Below are 19,165 nucleotides of genomic sequence, written 5' to 3'. Positions count from 1 at the left end.
TAATTAGCATCAAATTTGACATGTGTTTTAAGAATATAAAAACATAAAATTCCATGGTTAGATTTTCAAAATATTTAGTCTTATTAATTTTTTCAATGAGAGTTGTAGTCTTAGGCTATAACTAAGTTTGTAGTTAAACTTTATCCTTAAACTTTGGTCCTTTTATGTCTTAACAATATATTAGGCCCTTACAAATCCAAGAAAAATTTTATTTAACTCAAATTTTGAAAAATATGTAGCTTGTAGTATTGATAATAAGATTATCATACAACGATTTCAAAATATAAAAAAAAAAAAATCATAGTAGCTTTTTTTTTTAACAATATATTAGGCTCTTACAAACAAAAAAAAAAAAACCAAGAAAAAATTTATTTAACTAAAATTTTGAAAAAGATACAGTTTGTAGCATTGATAATGAGATTACCATGCAACGATTTCAAAATAAAAAAGTCGTAGAAATAAATTGTAAGACTTTATGTATTTGCATTTTTTTCCCAATATATGAAGTTATCTTCTTATTTTCTCAAAAAAAAAATTTTCTTCTTATTAGATTTTGCATAATTTAAGTTTCTTAATAACCACCTTGAAAAATTCCTAGAGCATTCACTGGATACCTGAAACCTGTTATAGAAAGTAGAAGTTCTCATAAAGCTTTGTTCAATTTCCATTCTCTCTTTTTCCTTTAAAAAAAAAAAAATCATTTCTCTCTATAATTATTAGGATAATAACATAAAAAATAAATATTTTCAAAATTTTAGTTAAATAAATTTTTTCTTGGTTTTTTTTTTTTTGTTTGTAAGAGCCTAATATATTGTTAAAAAAAAAAGCTACTATGATTTTTTTTTTTTTATATTTTGAAATCGTTGTATGATAATCTTATTATCAATACTACAAGCTACATATTTTTCAAAATTTGAGTTAAATAAAATTTTTCTTGGATTTGTAAGGGCCTAATATATTGTTAAGACATAAAAGGACCAAAGTTTAAGGATAAAGTTTAACTACAAACTTAGTTATAGCCTAAGACTACAACTCTCATTGAAAAAATTAATAAGACTAAATATTTTGAAAATCTAACCATGGAATTTTATGTTTTTATATTCTTAAAACACATGTCAAATTTGATGCTAATTAGATGCTATTTACTATTCAATCCATATACTTATTTTTTATGTATAATTTTAGATTACAAAAACTTGAAATTTAAATATTTGATTGATGACATAACTATTGATCTTTGATCTTCGTGAAGTTTTGCTAGGATGGAAGATATAAGAAAAAAATATATAATCCAATGGCAGATTTGTCAAAATTCACATCCAATAAAAAAAATATCCAGTGGATTTGTAGTCTTAATCTACAACCAAGTTTGTTGCCAAATTAGAGTTGCTAGTGGGAGAAAGGGATTGGAGGTGGCTCAGTAACCTAGGTTATGGAGAGAAATCTGAGAGGGAGAAAGAGTATGAGAGGGAGAAAGCATGAAAAGTATCAGGCAAGAGGGAGAGAAAAAATGTAAAATATTTTACTGAAATTTCAAGTGTAAAATATTTTACACAAATTTGCCTAAGGTGATTTGTTTGATTGAAAATATTTTACTTTTGACCAAATATTTTACTACAAAATAAACACTGTAAAATGTGACAATATTTTCCTGGAAATATTTTACATCAAAACAAACGAAACGTTAATGAGTAGCAAGTAGCTAATCTGATATGCTACACTAGAAAAATAAAAGCAATATTTAATTAATCGAGCAATATTTTTGGTGTTTGAAGTTGCTAAAATAACATTTTAGCTGTTTTTTGAAGGTTCAATGTGAACTCACTTAGAAGTAAGTTTTGAAAATGCTAGAACCACAAATAATTACACAATTTTTGCACAATTTGCCACATGGCGAGTTGTTGGTGCTGAAGAAAAAGTGATGGGTCCTAGTCTCCACCACTCATGACTTGTCACGTAGCAAAATTGTGACAAAAATTGTGTATTTGTTTGTGGTCCTAGTATTGCTAAGTTTCTCTAGAAGATGCAAGCATGTGAGTCTTTGACAATATTTGCTTGGAAACAAGATAAGAACAGGATTGCAGTAGACTTGAAGTTGTCATCTTTATCCAAAAGAAGGCGAGTTATGAGTGATGAAGAAAAAATAATGGGTTCACTTGGGTCTATGCCTTTACCACCAGTGGCAGCTCCAAGAATTTTGTTTAGGGGAATCATTAAAAAACTTAAATTAAAAAATTTTTAATAAAAAGAGAACTTGAATATGTCAAGTTATTGACAAAAAAATATGTTGTTTTACAATTTCTTTTGCGCATAATCAAGCCTACATGCGTAGGCAAGATTATGCGTATGCAAGTCCTTGCCCAGAAAACCTAAAAACGTAGAAAACAGAGCACAAGCATTAATAACCTATCTCTAACAACCTAGCATGCTCAAAACCTAGACAAAATTGTATATTAACCTAGGCAAACATGCATAAACATAAACAAAACTAAAAACAAGATCAAAACAGAAAAGAAAGACAAAAAATAAAAAGAAGAGCTAAAAAGAATACCTTAAAGCAAAAGCTCCTAAGCTTGATTTTTGACCGTTACTCTCAGTCAAATCTATTCATTAACCAATAAGAAAGTGATTATCAACATTAAATTAAAAGGATTGGGACCAGAAAAGGTCCAGTCAAATAAAATTGACTTAAGGGTGTTTTGTGTAAAACTCCTTTTTGATTCATTAGTTTCTAGTGAATCTTAGGTTTTTCCCATGGGATTTCTGTGTGTTTTGAAAATGTACCATGTAAGGCTTTTTATAGTTGAAAAAATTGGGTTTGGAATGGCTCCCAAACGATGTAGGATCCATTCCAAACCCCATCCAATGTTGCAAAAAACTTGCATTTCTTATGCTCCTGAAACCCTAGTTGCATACGCAGGAATGTGCTTGCATACACATGCTTTGGTTCGCGTATGCAAGCCTCAGCCCACGTACGCAGGCCGAGGGCCACTTTGATCATTTTATTTTCAAAAATATTTGCTTATTTAAAAGGTTATATTTTCCATTTTAACACTCCTCAAGTCAATTTGATATCTAATTGGGCTCTACCCTAGCCTTAGGCCTTAGAGTTCGAGCATCATTGAGGAATGAGGGCCCAAGTTGTAAAGGGTACAAAATGCAGTGTCTTCAAATACCCCTATTTCCTTGTTTGTCATGGCTTCTAATGTGGGAAATTGTAACAAGGGGGACCTGCTGTCGGTGAGCCTATTGATCCTTAACACCTCTCTTGGACGGTTTATGCTTATGGCTCGGATGGCTTTGCTTGGGAGCGTGTCGTGCCCCGTAATCCTAATGTCATGGGCTATCTTTTCCCTCCCAACACTTGGGTGGTGAGTTCTTTCTCCTTTTGTCCCTTTCTTTTTGCCAAATTTCTCTATTTGTTTCAGTCACTAACCCTTCTTTCTTTAAATTGCAGCCCACTATCCAAGAGCACGAGGAGTTGGTATGGCTGGTCGAAAATCTCAAGTTGGAGGTGACCAACTACTCGAGGGAGCTATATGGTCCTGGAGGAGCGGCCCATCCTGGTGGTGGTGGTGGTGATGATGGTGATGGTAAAGAGGAGGATTTGGAGGCGACTTCTAGCTATCGGTCGAGGAAGAGGTGGCACCATTGATTACCTGTAGTTTAAGACACATATGGGCATACAACACACATCTTTTTTCTTCTTTTTTCTTTTATGGTTTTTTATTCCCTTTAGCAGACATATTTGGATTAAGTTTGAGATAGGATTGTATTTGAAAACATCTTTTTACATTTATGCTCTTGATTGGCAACTTAGTATATAATTTACAAGATACATCATAAATTGTATGTTTCTATACAACTTTGCTTCTTTGATGCTTGCAATCTTATGCTTGGAATGTATCTTGGATGATCCCTTAAGCTGCAGGAACCCTTAGGAATGCCTTGGAGTGAAAAACTCTACTCAAAACAGAGGAACATGGGCTTCTACCAAGCGCCATGCGTACATGGGGTTGGGCCTGCATATGCAGATTTGACTTTGCGTAAGCAGGGTTGACCTTGCGTACATGGGTGACGAATCTGGAAAACCCTAACCGACTTACTTAAGTACTAAAAGTAGCTGTTTGAGTCCAAAACCCTCACCAACGTACTTCCAACCCAAAGAACACTTTTTTGAGGTCTCCCAATGGTAGAAAATTCTCCTCTTGATGTCTCCACTTGGATTATGAAGCTTGGTCCCTATTTCAAGGATTCCATTGCTCCCTATGGTCTTTCCTGCATCTTTCCCTAAAATCAAATTAGGGTGGATAAACCTTTTCTTCGTGCTGCTATCAACTATTAGGTTCCTTCTCTTCCGCTTCCACGAAATAGAATTATGCCCTACTATCAAGGAATTTGCTGCCATTATGTGTGAACCAGAGATTGATGACCTCATCTTCTCTACCATGGGTGGGATCTTCCTTCCTTGCTGCAAGTCTTGTTAGGCATCCCTTCCACCGCAGCAAATAGGTGGTGTGTTTTTGGGAAGTTCAACCTTAAGTTGGTTTTTGAGTATTTTTCTAGTTCAACCCTTCCCGAGGGTGAGAGGCCACACTTGTACTTTCTTTTTGCCTTTTGCTTGTGTGCTCATGCAAGCTATTTCTTGGTTCAAAACGCATGTTGTGTGGACCTTCAAATGTGCACGATAGCTTATGAGCTAAAGAAAGGTAATCCGGTGGCTTGATCTTGGCAGAGACCCTCAACGACTTGGATGCAATCCCTAATTTTTGCCTAGGTTCTCAACCTAGCGGGATCTCTCTAATTTTGCATGGATTGCCTTTCGGTTTTCAACCCATCGAGGCACCTTTTACATCAAAACAAACGAAACCTTAATGAGTAGCAAGTAGCTAATCTGATATGCTACACTAGAAAAATAAAAGCAATATTTAATTAATAGAGCAATATTTTTGGTGTTTGAAGTTGCTAAAATAACATTTTAGCTGTTTTTTGAAGGTTCAATGTGAACTCACTTAGAAGTAAGTTTTGAAAATGCTAGAACCACAAATAATTACACAATTTTTGCACAATTTGCCACATGGCGAGTTGTTGGTGCTGAAGAAAAAGTGATGGGTCCTAGTCTCCACCACTCATGACTTGTCACGTAGCAAAATTGTGACAAAAATTGTGTATTTGTTTGTGGTCCTAGTATTGCTAAGTTTCTCTAGAAGATGCAAGCATGTGAGTCTTTGACAATATTTGCTTGGAAACAAGATAAGAACAGGATTGCAGTAGACTTGAAGTTGTCATCTTTATCCAAAAGAAGGCGAGTTATGAGTGATGAAGAAAAAATAATGGGTTCACTTGGGTCTATGCCTTTACCACCAGTGGCAGCTCCAAGAATTTTGTTTAGGGGAATCATTAAAAAACTTAAATTAAAAAATTTTTAATAAAAAGAGAACTTGAATATGTCAAGTTATTGACAAAAAAATATGTTGTTTTACAATTTCTTTCTACAAGTTTTCAAATTTTGAACAGTGATTAGTCACTAGTTGAAAGTTTTGAGAAAATACGGTGGGAAACCCAAAAAAAAAAAAAAAAAAGATAGTTCATTATGAGTATTTATTGCCAATGTGGATAGTTATGACCATTTTATTTTGTTAAGTTTGTCTAACATTTTTATTTTTATGCAATTGTTATTATCTATTAATTTGTCATTGTTTTTATAAAAATATTTGAAACTACGTGAATAAACTTAACTCATTGGCTCTATATTAATTATTGACGCATACAACTACACTCATTCATATATAAAATAATACACTACGTGTCTACTTAACCAATTAAATGCTTGAACAATCACTAACTTTACAATTTTTCTTCTTGAATTTTTTTTTACTTTATAACAAAAATTTATTATGACATGATAACAATACACACATGTAAAAAACCCTCTTTATTTCCTAATTATTAAATTATATAAAGTTATATTATATTTATACTGTACACACAAATATCCACACACATCATTATTCATACAAATAATATTATAACAAAAGGTAATGCACACAATTAATATTAGACACACTTACACACATATAATATAATTCATAATAAAGAGTGATACTAACAGTTCACATACACTTACTCGTACTCTTAAAGTTGGAAATACTTTTAGTAAGGGTGTATAAAATTTAAGTTAAGGTGTGCAAAAATCTTGTTAAGAATAAATTAAAATATTAGACTAACAAAAAAAATTATAAATACATATATATATATATATATATATATATATATATTTTTTTTTTTTTTTTTGTGGAAGTCAGAGGGTTCATTTGAACCCCCTGAACAAAGGGTAGAACCACCCTTGTTTGCCACTTACGACTTGCCACATGGCAAAATTATGATAAAAGTTGTGTGTTTATTTGTGGTCCAAGCATTGCTCAGTAAGTTTCTCTAGAAGATGCAAGCATGCGAGTCCCTGACAATATTTGCTTGGAAACAAGATAAAAACAGGATTGCTATATACTTGAAGTTGTTGTCTTTATTCAAAAGAAGAGTTTGTGAGTGGTAAAGAAAAAGTGGTGAGTCCACGTGAGTTTATGTATTCACCACTCACAACTCGCCATGCAGTAAAATTATCATAAAAATTGTGTATTTGTTTGTGGTCTTAGCTTTGCTTAATAAGTTACTCTAAAAGATGCAAGCATGTGAGTCTCTGACAATATTTGCTTTGATACGAGATAAGAACATGATTGCCGTAGACTTGAAGTGGTCATCTTTATCCAAAAGAAGGTGAGTTGTGAATAGTAAAAAAAAGTTGTGTGTCTATACTTTCACCACTTACCATTCATCCCGTCGTACAACTATGACAAAAATGGTGTAGTTGTTCGTAGTCCTACAATTACTCAGAAGTTTCTTTAGAAAATGCAAGCATGTGGGTCTCTAACAATATTGCTTGGAAACAAGGTAAGAACAAGATTGTGTAGGCCTGAAGCTCTCATCTTTATCTAAAAGAAAATTTAAAAAAATAAATATGAACAAACAGAAGTTCAATGGTTCACCGTCCATGACCAAGTTCAAAGGTTGAAGTGTCAAATCATAATTGTGATGGAACAATTCTGTTACTAGTCCTAATGAGTCAGCTTTGAAGAAAAGTTGATAGCAAACAAAAGTAAGTTTCTCATCAGTCTAATCATGGCAACTTCCTTGCAAAAGAGAAAAAGAAAAAAAAGGACAATCATCTATAGAAATTAGAAATGTCGTGACAATGGTGAATTGTATAATTATTTTAGAAAAGGATCGAAGAAAGATCTTTGCAATTGTTTAATGCTACAGCAATTTTTTAATAATATTTATATGAGTTTTGCATGGGTGGCTTTAGAGCATTCACATTAGGAATGCTATATGTTATATGTTGGCAAGATTTAGTATAAAGACTCAAAAAACCCCCTACATCTAGAATTGTAAAACTCAAGTATTGCAAAAAAAAAAAAATTGCAATATTGCTACAGTGCAATTCTAAAGGTAGAATTGCATTGTAGCAGTATTGTAAAAAAAAAAAAAATTATTCTCCCCCAACGAGACACTTTTCTCTCTCTCTTTCATTTTTCTTTACCTTCCTTCTTGGCGTGGTCTTGTTCTATTCTCTCCTCTCCTCAAACATGAACCCTCGTGTGGTGGTGGTAGTGGCAGAGGTGGCATGGTCTGGTCGGTGATCGATGGTGGCAGCGGGCGGCGTAGTTGAGGTGGAGATCGATGAGGTGGGTTTGGGTGGGTTCCAATGGGGGGTTTTTGTGGATTGTCTAGGTTTGTGGAGATCGGGTAGGTCGTGATTGGGTTTAGTTTGGATTCGGATTAGTTGGTTTGGGTTGGTTTAGGGTGGTGTGGTGATGATGTGGTGGTGGTGTGCTGATTGATGATGGGTGGAGTCGTGGAGGTGGGGGTTGCTGTGGGTGGTGAAGGGATGGGTTTACTAGTATGGGTCTGGGTTTACTGTCATGAGTGTGGGTTTGGGTTTGCGTGGTGATTAATGATGGTGTGGGTTTGGGTTTACTGTCATGGGTTGCTTTTTTTTTTTTTTTTTTTTTTTTGTGGTGTTGATGGTCAGAGAGGGTGGTGTTTTTTTTGTGGTGTTGAATAGAAAGAATGAGAGATATATTATTTTATTGTGTAGAAATATTATTTTAATGAGTAGAATAGGAAAATAAAAGTTGGGATGTTGGGAGTGTTGTAAAATGGTATGGTATAAATGATAAAATAGATTTTGAGGTGGTAAAATAGAATAGTTTGTAGATTGCTGATGCGAATGCTCTAAACAACCTAATCAGGGGTTCAAATGAACTAGGGAAAAAAAACTATATAAAATTTTTAAAATTTTTTTGTTTTGACCCTTAAAACAAAATTTTGAATGCCTTGAACATCAATTTTGTTTAAATTTAGTTGAAATAAGCTTGAATATGCTTAACTTATTGCTATTTTCACAATATTTTCATAATAATTTTAAAATAAAGGTTAAGCGACAAGTTATAACTAATTTTATTTAGACCCACAATTGACGACACTTTTTTACATACCTTTAACAACTTGTCATCTAGATTATGTTGTAAAGGTGTTGTGCAGTAACACTACTCTTAAAATTACTAATTCATTTTAAAATAAATAAATCAATAAATTTTATTTAACTCTGGCTTACTTTACTATTGATGGTGGAATGAAACTATTTTTCCTTCCAATTTTCTTCTTCATTAGCAAAAAAATTACTCCACTTTTTGTAAAAAAAAATTACACCACCTCTGCAACAAACCTATTTATATCTGTGATTTTTTCCTCATTCTCTTTATCTTTCTTTCTCCCTTCTATGTTTTCTTTCTATCTAATCAAGTAGGTTGATAAGTGTTTTATAGATTTCCAAGTCCAAGAAGTCTTTTATTGCTTGCTCCAATTCCAAGAGAATGACCATGTGTATGATTAAAAAGTCATACAATTCAAAAGCAAAAACTTATATCAATTACTATTTTTATTTCTTAGTTTCACATTTACTCCCAGACCCAATCTTATGTGTATTACTATTCTTCTTTATCATTTTTTTTTTAAATTGTTAGTACATATAAATATTATAAATTATTATAAGTTTGAAAAAAAAAATGTTTAATTATTATTTAATTATATTTATTTATGCATTCAATGGTTGTTGTCTTATCGATCTTTAAACTATTAGTAATTTTTTAGACTATTGTACAATACAGTTTGTATACTAAGTTGTATTTAGAATACTATTTTAGATTATTTTATATAATATGAAAGTTGTATATACAAAAAATAATAATAATAATAAATAATCATTTTATTTGTACTCCTCCTACAACAAATTTATAGCTTCAACACTATTGACCCCCCTAGAAGAAAAATCCTGAAGCCACCACTGGAATTTTGTCACTAAGTTTGTTTTTACTTCTAATCCTATTTGTTAGGATTTTGCATATCATTAATGGAATTTGAAGAATAAGTTGGTTGCATAAGTTTATTTTTACTTCTAATCTTATTTGTTAGGATTTTGCATATCATTAATGGAATTTGAAGAAAAAGTTGGTTGCATTTGCACGATTAACGCGGACAAGAAACAGATGCAAAAAGAAAGATAAAAGGAATGCCAATATGGTATTGGACATTGCAGCTCGATCAATCAAGCTTCATTAAATCTCGACTCCAGCTGACTAATCAAGCTCGTTTTTCAGCCCATGATGACCCAAGCCTTGGGTTTCATGCCCTAGGTTTCTAGATGCAACGGTTGTGCCTTTGGATTGTTAGGTTGAATCACTTTGGAATTTATATTTCATTGGTTTTCCCTAGGTTACCATATTGCTATGTACTCTTCTTCTCTAATGTGTTTATTTGTTACATAATATTGGTAATTGTCTCATTAATCAAGGGCGGTACATAATTAATCAAATTAACAAATTGGGCTTAAAACTGGTTAACAGGTGTTTTAACAAGGATCTAAAAACCAACAAAATACATTGCGTAATTGATCTTATTAAACATGTTGATAATTTGGCTAATTAAAATCAACTATTTGCTGTATTTTTTTTATTAATTGCCACCAATTCTCAGATGATTAAGTAAATGATGATATATTTTAACAAGAACAAGAAAGATAAATATACTTATACGCAATTTCAATATATCGTACCTCACTACCGTGTTCTTTATTCTCACATCACTCCTTCGTAAAGTTATTTTGGATAGTTAATTATGGAGGACTGCTTTCCTTATTTTTTATTTTATTTTATTTTTTTGTTGTAGTTAATGGCAAATGTGATTCTCATAATGTGATTAAATTACCAAAACCTTATAAATAAGTTCTTTAATTGAGAGTTTGAATTACCAAAACCTTAATAGTTTTCAACCAGCAATAGACGAGCCTCGGTTAGAACCTCATTAGCTGCGTCATTGCTCCAAGTGCAAAGATCCTTTATGAAGAAGCATAGATGAGGCATTTTCTCCTAAAAATGACCAATAAGGTTTATAACATTTTTATAAGATCTAAGAGTATTGGCATAAGTTATGCTAAAAGAATATTATTTTGACACTTTAAAAAGTTACTTTATCTATTTTAATACATCATTTTACAATTCAACTACATGACATCTCTTACTTTTAACACATCACAATTAAAATAACCTAAAATAAAATCAACTTTTTATTAAAAAAAGAAAAACACTCCAAAGAAGAACACACGTTAAACAAGAAAAAAAGAAAAAAAAAATTCAACCACAAAAATGAGAAGCATGACATGTGAGAGGAGAGAGAAAAGGAAAAGAAAGAGTAAAATAATTATAGCACATGATACCGTACACTTCTTTGGAGTATAGAAGTGTACCATGCCAAATGCTAAATTTTTTTTTTTTGGCATTGGGGAGATCTAAAGTAGGGGTGTTGTTTTATGTTTAATATACTAAATGCTAAAAATATATCATCTAGCACATTTAATGCTAGCGCTCTAAGCCATCTTATAAATTTATTTTTCAAATAAGTCCGTCACTCAATACTTTATAATACAAATATTCTTCTTTTCTATTACTATAATTTCAAATTGATTTAGAGTTCAAGTGATAACTCAATGGTATACAATATATATAATCAAATTGATTCATTGCATTTATCATATGCAAAAATCCTAACAAACCATTTAGCCAAAAGAATTAAAATAAAAAATCACATTATTGACAAAAATCATATTATAAAAATGGTTACAACATCAAAAAATTCAATAAATGTTTTTTTGCATCCTTCTAAAATAAATATCATTTGTGCAACATGCACATTATAAAAAATGAAAAGAAAAAAAAAAAGAAAGAAGTCTTTGTATGTGCCAAGTAAACTACCAATAATTCATGGTATTCACCATTATCATCCATATCTTTGGGATAATTTTTTTTCCCTACTGTAGATAAGATTTGAACTTGTCAGATCTATTTTATGTTAAACATATTTATAATTATCATACACCAATAGATTTTTAATAAAAGCAGAATTTGAACCCAATTTGTCGACATTAAAATTTTATTTAGTTTTCTACGTGTGGGGCCATTGTGTCCCTAACATGACTTGCTATATTCACCTACTATTAATTTGTTTTTATATGTAGTTTTCCAAAGGAGTTTTCAAAAAAAAAAAAAAGTTTTTTCAAAGAAGTTCAGTAAAAAAAATAAATAAAAAATAAAAAGTTTTCCAAAGAATGACAGGTTTGTTGACTTGGCTGGCAAAAGAAACATATAGTATCAAATGCTTTTGCAAAAGCCATATCAACTTATCTCTCTCTCTCTCTCTCTCTCTCTCTCTCTCTCATATATATATATATATTCTTGAAAGCAATAATTCAACGTGGACCAGTAATAGGTACATTATGAGTCTGTCACATAACAAATTGGATTAATCCTATAAAAAATAACAAATAGATTAATTGTACAAACCATCCTGAATTATGGTTAATTTGTATTTTTCAATTTTTTTTAAGGTTTAAATACAAAATTTACCATTTTCCTCCTAGACCTCAAGCACTTTTTGTATAAGGAAGTGCCAAGAGAATTCGTTCAATCCTTTAAGTTTGAAGTATTCAATTAAGGTCTCTCTCTCACTTTTGTTTTTATTGGAATATTTTTAATCAATAATTGTTTTTATTTTTTTTTTTATGTGATATATTTTTCAATTTAAACAATGAAAATTTGTTTATAACCTTAATTATAATAAATCTTGGAAATATATAGATATGCAATTGTTGTTGAATTCGTATACAAAACACATATATCATGAAAAGGATGATGCATTTAACGAATGTATGTAATAATTATTATTCAATAAAATAGATTTCGAATTCAATCTATGGGGTTTGCTTTAATCCCCTCGATTTACTATAGCTTTTTTTTTTTTTTTTTTTTAAGAAAAACCGTAGCTATTTTTTTAAAGAATTACAATTTAGCTTCTAAAAGCTTCAATGTGAACTCTCCTTTAAAAGTAAAGTTTTTCTAAAAGACGCAAGCATGTGAGTCTCTGACAATTGCTTGGAAACAAGTTAAGAAGTAAGAACAGAATTGCCGTAGCCCGTAGGCTTGAAGCTGTCATCTTTAACCAAAAGAAAATTGAAAAAGGAAAAAGTTTTTCTAAAAGATGCAGCATGTGATCATTCTCCGACAATTGCTTGGAAACAAGTTAAGAACAGGACTGCCGTAGGCTTAAAGCTGTCATATTTAACTGAAAGAAAATTGAAAAAAGAGAGTGGGAGTATTGCTCACAGATCACCTAATTATTTCCCTAAGTCTACAAGCCCTTAGTGAGTCTTTGGGTTCAAGTTTTCCTACGTTTGCGCTTTTCTGCGATATTTTTTTTTTTCCCTGCATGAATGAATAATAACTGCACTGTTTATGTACATAGATTCATTGTGCAAGAGACAAAATATACCGTTTATACATTGTTTACAGGTCTCACGAAATTATTTATATATTTAAAAATAATTTTACTATAAAATTTTTAATTTTTAATTTCAGCAAAATAAATTGTATCTAAACGGACAATCTAAGTTGCTTTTTGTCTTTTTCTTTTACTTTTTCACTTATTTGTCAAAAAGGTTTATAAAATAATTTACTTTTATTGACTGTGTTTTTTATTTTTACTTATTATTATTATTATTTGATAGAAAAAACTTTATTGAAACCTTTTTTTTTTTTTTTTTTTAAGAAAAACCATAGCTATTTTTTTAAAGAATGACAATTTAGCTTCTAAAAGCTTCAATGTGAACTCTCCTTTAAAAGTAAAGTTTTTCTAAAAGACGCAAGCATGTGAGTCTCTGACAATTGCTTGGAAACAAGTTAAGAAGTAAGAACAGAATTGCCGTAGCCCGTAGGCTTGAAGCTGTCATCTTTAACCAAAAGAAAATTGAAAAAGGAAAAAGTTTTTCTAAAGGATGCAGCATGTGATCATTCTACGACAATTGCTTGGAAACAAGTTAGGAACAGGACTGCCGTAGGCTTAAAGCTGTCATATTTAACTGAAAGAAAATTGAAAAAAGAGAGTGGAACTATTGCTCACAGATCACCAAATTATTTTCCTGCATTTGCATCAGTCTGTGTAAATTTTCTGTCTATTTTACACGGAAAAACCTACTTTTTCTATTTTACACATCCAATTTTACAAAACACACACATCAGTTTATCTATTCTACACATTTATTCAATAAAATATTCATTATTTTACATTTTTTTATTACTCACTCCTTCATTGCCCCTCTCTCTCTCACAGACCCACCGCCACCATCACCACCATCATCACCACCGAGCCACCATCATCACCACCCAACCAGCATCATCAAAAGGAAAACCCACTCAAGCCAAGCCGATCAAGATCAAAACCCATTGAGCCACACCCACAATCAACAAAAAACCAGAAAAAATGGATCGAAACCCAGTCACCGGCCTCAACCAAAGTGCCTCGCAGCACTGCCACCTCCTCGCCATGGCCGCCGACCTTAAGCTCAACCAAAAATGGATCAAAACCCACACCTACAATCAACCAAAAAACCAGAAAAAATGGATCAAAACCCACACCCACAATCAACCAAAAAACTAGAAAAAATGGATCAAAACCCAGTTGCCGGCCTCAACCAAAGTGCCTCGCAGCACCGCCACCTCCTCGCGATGGCCTCCGGCCTCAAGCTCAACCAAAAATGGATCAAAACCCATGATCTTCTAGGCGACAGACCCGTTGGAGAACTCCGTTCATGTTGTAGGCGATGGACCTATCCGGCAACTTGGCTTGCTCGACCTCGTTCTCATCAGCGGCGATGGCAATCGGCGGAAGCTAGAGGAAGAAAAATGGATGAGATGAGAGAAAGGGAGAGTTGTGCTGCCGAGAGAGAGAGAGAGAGGGAGCTGAGAGGCAGTTACACAGATGAGAGAGAAAAAAATGATAAAAAATGATATAAACATGCTACAGTACCCGTGTATGTTTACACGGGTACTGTAGCAATTTATAAATATAAACAACTATACACCCACTGATGTGGGTGTTTTTTTTACTCAGATTGTATAAAAGTGATGACTTTTTCTATTTTGCACATTTATAAACAACTATGCAAAGATTGATGGGAATGCTCTAAGTCTACAAGCCCTAAGTGAGTCTTTGGGTTCACGTTTTCCTACTTTTGCGCTTTTCTGCGATATTTTTTTTTTTTCCCTGCATGAATGAATAATAACTGCACTGTTTATGCACATAGATTCATTGTGCAAGAGACAAAATATACTGTTTATACATTGTTTACAGGTCTCACGACACTATTTATACATTTAAAAATAATTTTACTATAAAATTTTCAATTTTTAATTTCAGCAAAAATAAATTGTATCTAAACGGACAATCTAAGTTGCTTTTTGTCTTTTTCTTTTACTTTTTCACTTATTTGTCAAAAAGGTTTATAAAATAATTTACTTTTATTGACTGTGTTTTTTATTTTTACTTATTATTATTATTATTATTTGATAGAAAAAACTTTATTGAAACCAGCCTTCCAAGATACAAAACAGGGGCTGTCCTTTACATAGTTTCATCTTCTCTCTTTCTCTCTCTCTCTCTCTCTCTCTCTCTCTCTCTCTCTCTCTCTCTCTATATATATATATATAATATATATATATATATATTTTTTTTTTTTTAATTTTTGGATTTTTGGATGAGCGAGTTTTAATCCCAACTTCCCAAGGGGAGGAGTATTCAAGTTGTGTACGAGTGTAGCTGATTCTTTGAGAATATTTAAATTCAATATATTATGCTATCCTTGGATTCCTTACAAACATTTCCTTTTTTTTTTTTTTTTGGATGGTGTTACAAAAATTACATATGTCTATGTTCTTTTGAGTCTTTGACTGCTATAACTTATAACTCAATCTTTTCAGATGGTATTTGAACTGATTTGCCAGCACTAGTTAGCTAGTGATTATATGTTCGTTATATATTGGCTCAACTAATTGCATATTTCATTAATTTACGAAATTCCTTTATGCATGTGACAGGAATTAAATTTATCTTTATTTCTATTTATGTTTATTTGATCATTAGAGATTTGGTTTAGTCTTCTTCTAAATAAATTATAAAAATCTCGTTTAATTTTAAACTTATGAATGAGTTCTTTTTTTTTTTTCTTTTTTTTTTGATAAGATATGAATGAGTTCTTTAGTTGAGAGTTTAAATGGCCAAAACCTTTATGAAGAAGCATAAATGAGGCATTTTCTCCTAAAAATGGCCAATGAGGTTTACAATATTTTTATAAGATCTAAGCCTTCTATAAATTTACTTTCCAAATAAGTCCATCACATTTTTTTTTTAAGAAAAATAAGTCAGTCAATCAATACTTTATAATACAGATTTTCTTCTTTTCCAAATTGATTTAGACTTTCAGTGATAACCAATAGTATATATATTATATTTTGTGGTGCACCATATGTGTGGCTTGAATCCTACCTCCCCTTCCCTAACTCTATATATATATATATATATATATATATATATATATATATCAAATTGATTCATTGCATTTATCATATGCAAAATCCTAACAAACATTTAACCAAAAGAATTAAAAGTAGAAATCATATTATTGACAAAAATCATATTATAAAAATGGTTACACATCAAAAAAAATTCAATAACTATTTTTGTGCATCCTTCTAAAATAAATATCATGTTGTGCAACCTGCACATTAAAAAAAAAAAACCCTTTGTATGTGCCAAGTAAACCACCAATTCACAATATTCACCATTATCATTCATTTCTTGGGGATAATCTTTTTCTTTTCTTTTCCTTTTGCAATGAAGATGCCATGATTAGTTGTTTTTTTTACATAAAAAAGGATTTAAACTTGTCATATCTGTTAGGATTTGAGTTTGTAGTATTGGCAAACCATGACAAAAACTAAGTCTCATTGAGTTAGAATACCATACATTCAAGTCCAAGACAAAATAACTCAATTTCAGGGTGAAAAAGTGAAATAAATCTAGTTCTCTCAATTGCTATTTGATTGCTCTTGATCGATCGAAAATCCCAGAAAAAGAATTTCTGCAGAATTTTAAACAGCCCAAGCCCGCAAAAACGTTTAGGGGGCATACATATCGTTGTCTTATTTATTTGTCTGTTACTGTGCATGATATGATCTTTCACTGTTTAACATAAATCTCATAATTAATCTAAATAATCACTTGGCTGATATATTTGATTAAAAATATGTTTTAAGGGGTCCAAACAAACAACAAATACTTGTTTCATGATGAACTTATTTATCATACACCAATAGACAATGGGAGAGCTAAGATTTTAGTTTAGGAAGGCAAAATTAAAAGATAAATTTTAAAACAATGAAGACTTTTTTTAATTGATATTAATAACAAAATAAATAAATAGTTGTAACAACTATAATTGTCATATACAAAATCTAATACAAACATAAAGTACAATTATATATTTCATATCATTATCACTCTCAAGATTCTTTATAGTTTCAATTAACTATAAGTGTATATTTCATAGCATTAAAATAAAGAAACAAATATAACCACATAAGAGATTAATCTAAACACATAAGTTTTCAACATATACTTTGATTCTTTAAAATAAATTGAGCAAATAAATCAATTTTCAAAATTGTTAAAAATATATAATATTTTATACATTTGTTTTTAATCTATAACGTAAATCTTACTTAAAATGTACGACGTAAACTAATCATTTAAAAAAATAAAATAAAAGCACCGTGATACCCTTTTATCTACTAAATTTAATTGATGTGATTTTCTAAATAGTGTAAAGCTAAAAAAAGTTGTACAAAATCAAACACAAGTCTTTGGTTTGAGTCAGCTTTATTATTCCATGAATAGTGTTAGGACAGTTTTTTTTTTTTTTTTTTTGATAAGTTAGGACAGTTTCTTGCTAATTGGGGTCAGCGTATGGTGTATTTTCTATGTCAGGAGCATTTAGACTTGACTAGCAGTAATTCTCAAAAGAAAAAAAAAAAAAAAAAAAAAAGGACTTGACTAGCAGTAGCAATAAAATTTAATATATGTTATAAACACAAATTATCTTATAATATTTTACAAATTATTTTACACTATTTTTATAAACCGCTAATATAATTTTAGCATTTTTTAAATAATTATTGTAAGTAAAAATGTAGTGTTAATAATTGGCTCAAATTAAAATTAGTAAAAATTTGTCATATCAATAATTTATAAAAATATTATAAAATAGTTTATAATGGCAGCATTACTCATAAAATTTTTCAGATGCCCCCCTCCCCTTAGCTTCACCTAGTATTTCTTTTTATATATATTTTTCCCATTTTTCAGAATTAAGTTTTCCAAATAATTACTCTAAAAAGAAAAGGAAAGTTTTCCAAAGAATGACGGGTTCGTTGACTTGGTGGCTTTTTTTTTTTTTTTTTTTAATTTGAGAACTTGTCCATTAAGTTTCAGTTTCACTTTTTTTTCAACTTCATTGCAACAATGAATAGACAGCAAATGGCACATGTTATTGACTTATTATACGTCTTGACCTTAATGACTTGACGTTGTGTTTGATACGGGAAAATTTACATTACTTTTATTATTCAGGTTATTGGTTTATTTTTTTTTAATATTTGGTGTGTGATTTGGAATCTAATAAAAACATTGAGAATATGAAATGTTTATATTTATTTATTTCTAAGAATCTTTTAATAATTAGGGTAAATTGCAAATTACAACCCTAAAGTTTGGGGGTGTTTGGATTTTATACCATGAAGTTTCAGAATTAGGATTTTACCCCTTGAAGTTTGGGGGTGTATAAATTTTACACTCTGACGTTTCAGAATTTGGATTTTACCCCCTAAATTTTAAGAGTGTTTGGATTTTACTCTCTAAAGTTTGAGGGTGTTTGAATTTTACACCATAAAGTTTCAAATTTTGGAAGTGTAAAATCCAAACATCCCCAAACATTAGGGGGTAAAATCCAAATTCTGAAACTTAAAAGTGTAAAATCCAAACACTCCCAAACCACCCTTGGGCTCCCTCGGTCCTTACAAGGGCTGCTACCACTCTAATTCACCACCGGTATAGGTAAGGAGATCGCCGAAAAAGCATGTGCTTAGCAGAATGAGCTCACACAAAACATAGTAACAATGATTTGTGTACCTCAAAATATTAAACCGAGGAATAGAGATATTGATAGCATGTATGTTGGAGTAGAACTCCTGTATAAACACGCTAGGATAGCTGAAGGGTTCACAAAGAAATTCCCAGCCATGTGATCTAAACGATCTAGGCAACAAAGTATTTGAAAATTCAGATAGGATTGTAGACATCGCATTCTGTACCTGTAAATAAATTTTAGTCCCCGGCCCCAATAATGAGCTTGACATATGTCAACCAATTCACAAAAATTTGGAAGTAATCATAACTCATAAGTGCTCAAATTGCTTTGAAATCAATTCTAAAAAATGACCTTTACTCACTTTTTTTACCATAACTTTTGATCCATAAAGAAATATTGATTGAGGTTTATTTCGTTGGAAAGTAGACATTCTGGGCTTCAATTTAAACACAAATTTTGGATTTTAAAACTAATATTGACTAATATTGAGTAAACATCCTAATTTTGACTAATATTGAG

The 19,165-nt window shown here is 31.1% G+C and overlaps 1 non-coding gene across 1 annotated transcript; it reads right to left on the bottom strand.

Moving 5' to 3' along the window:
• Positions 1-10,302: 10,302 nt before the first annotated feature.
• On the bottom strand, positions 10,303-10,450 carry LOC136064494 (U4 spliceosomal RNA). The gene has a single exon (XR_010626103.1). It is a non-coding gene; the product is annotated as a U4 spliceosomal RNA (small nuclear RNA).
• Between the last annotated feature and the right edge of the window lie 8,715 nt (positions 10,451-19,165).

Source organism: Quercus suber, unplaced genomic scaffold (assembly GCF_002906115.3).
Source record: "Quercus suber isolate HL8 unplaced genomic scaffold, Cork oak 2.0 scaffold_697, whole genome shotgun sequence".
NCBI classification, from domain to species: Eukaryota; Viridiplantae; Streptophyta; class Magnoliopsida; order Fagales; family Fagaceae; genus Quercus; species Quercus suber.
The sequence above is the reverse complement of the archived record's forward strand: the minus strand, read 5'-3'. Positions and strand labels throughout refer to the sequence as shown.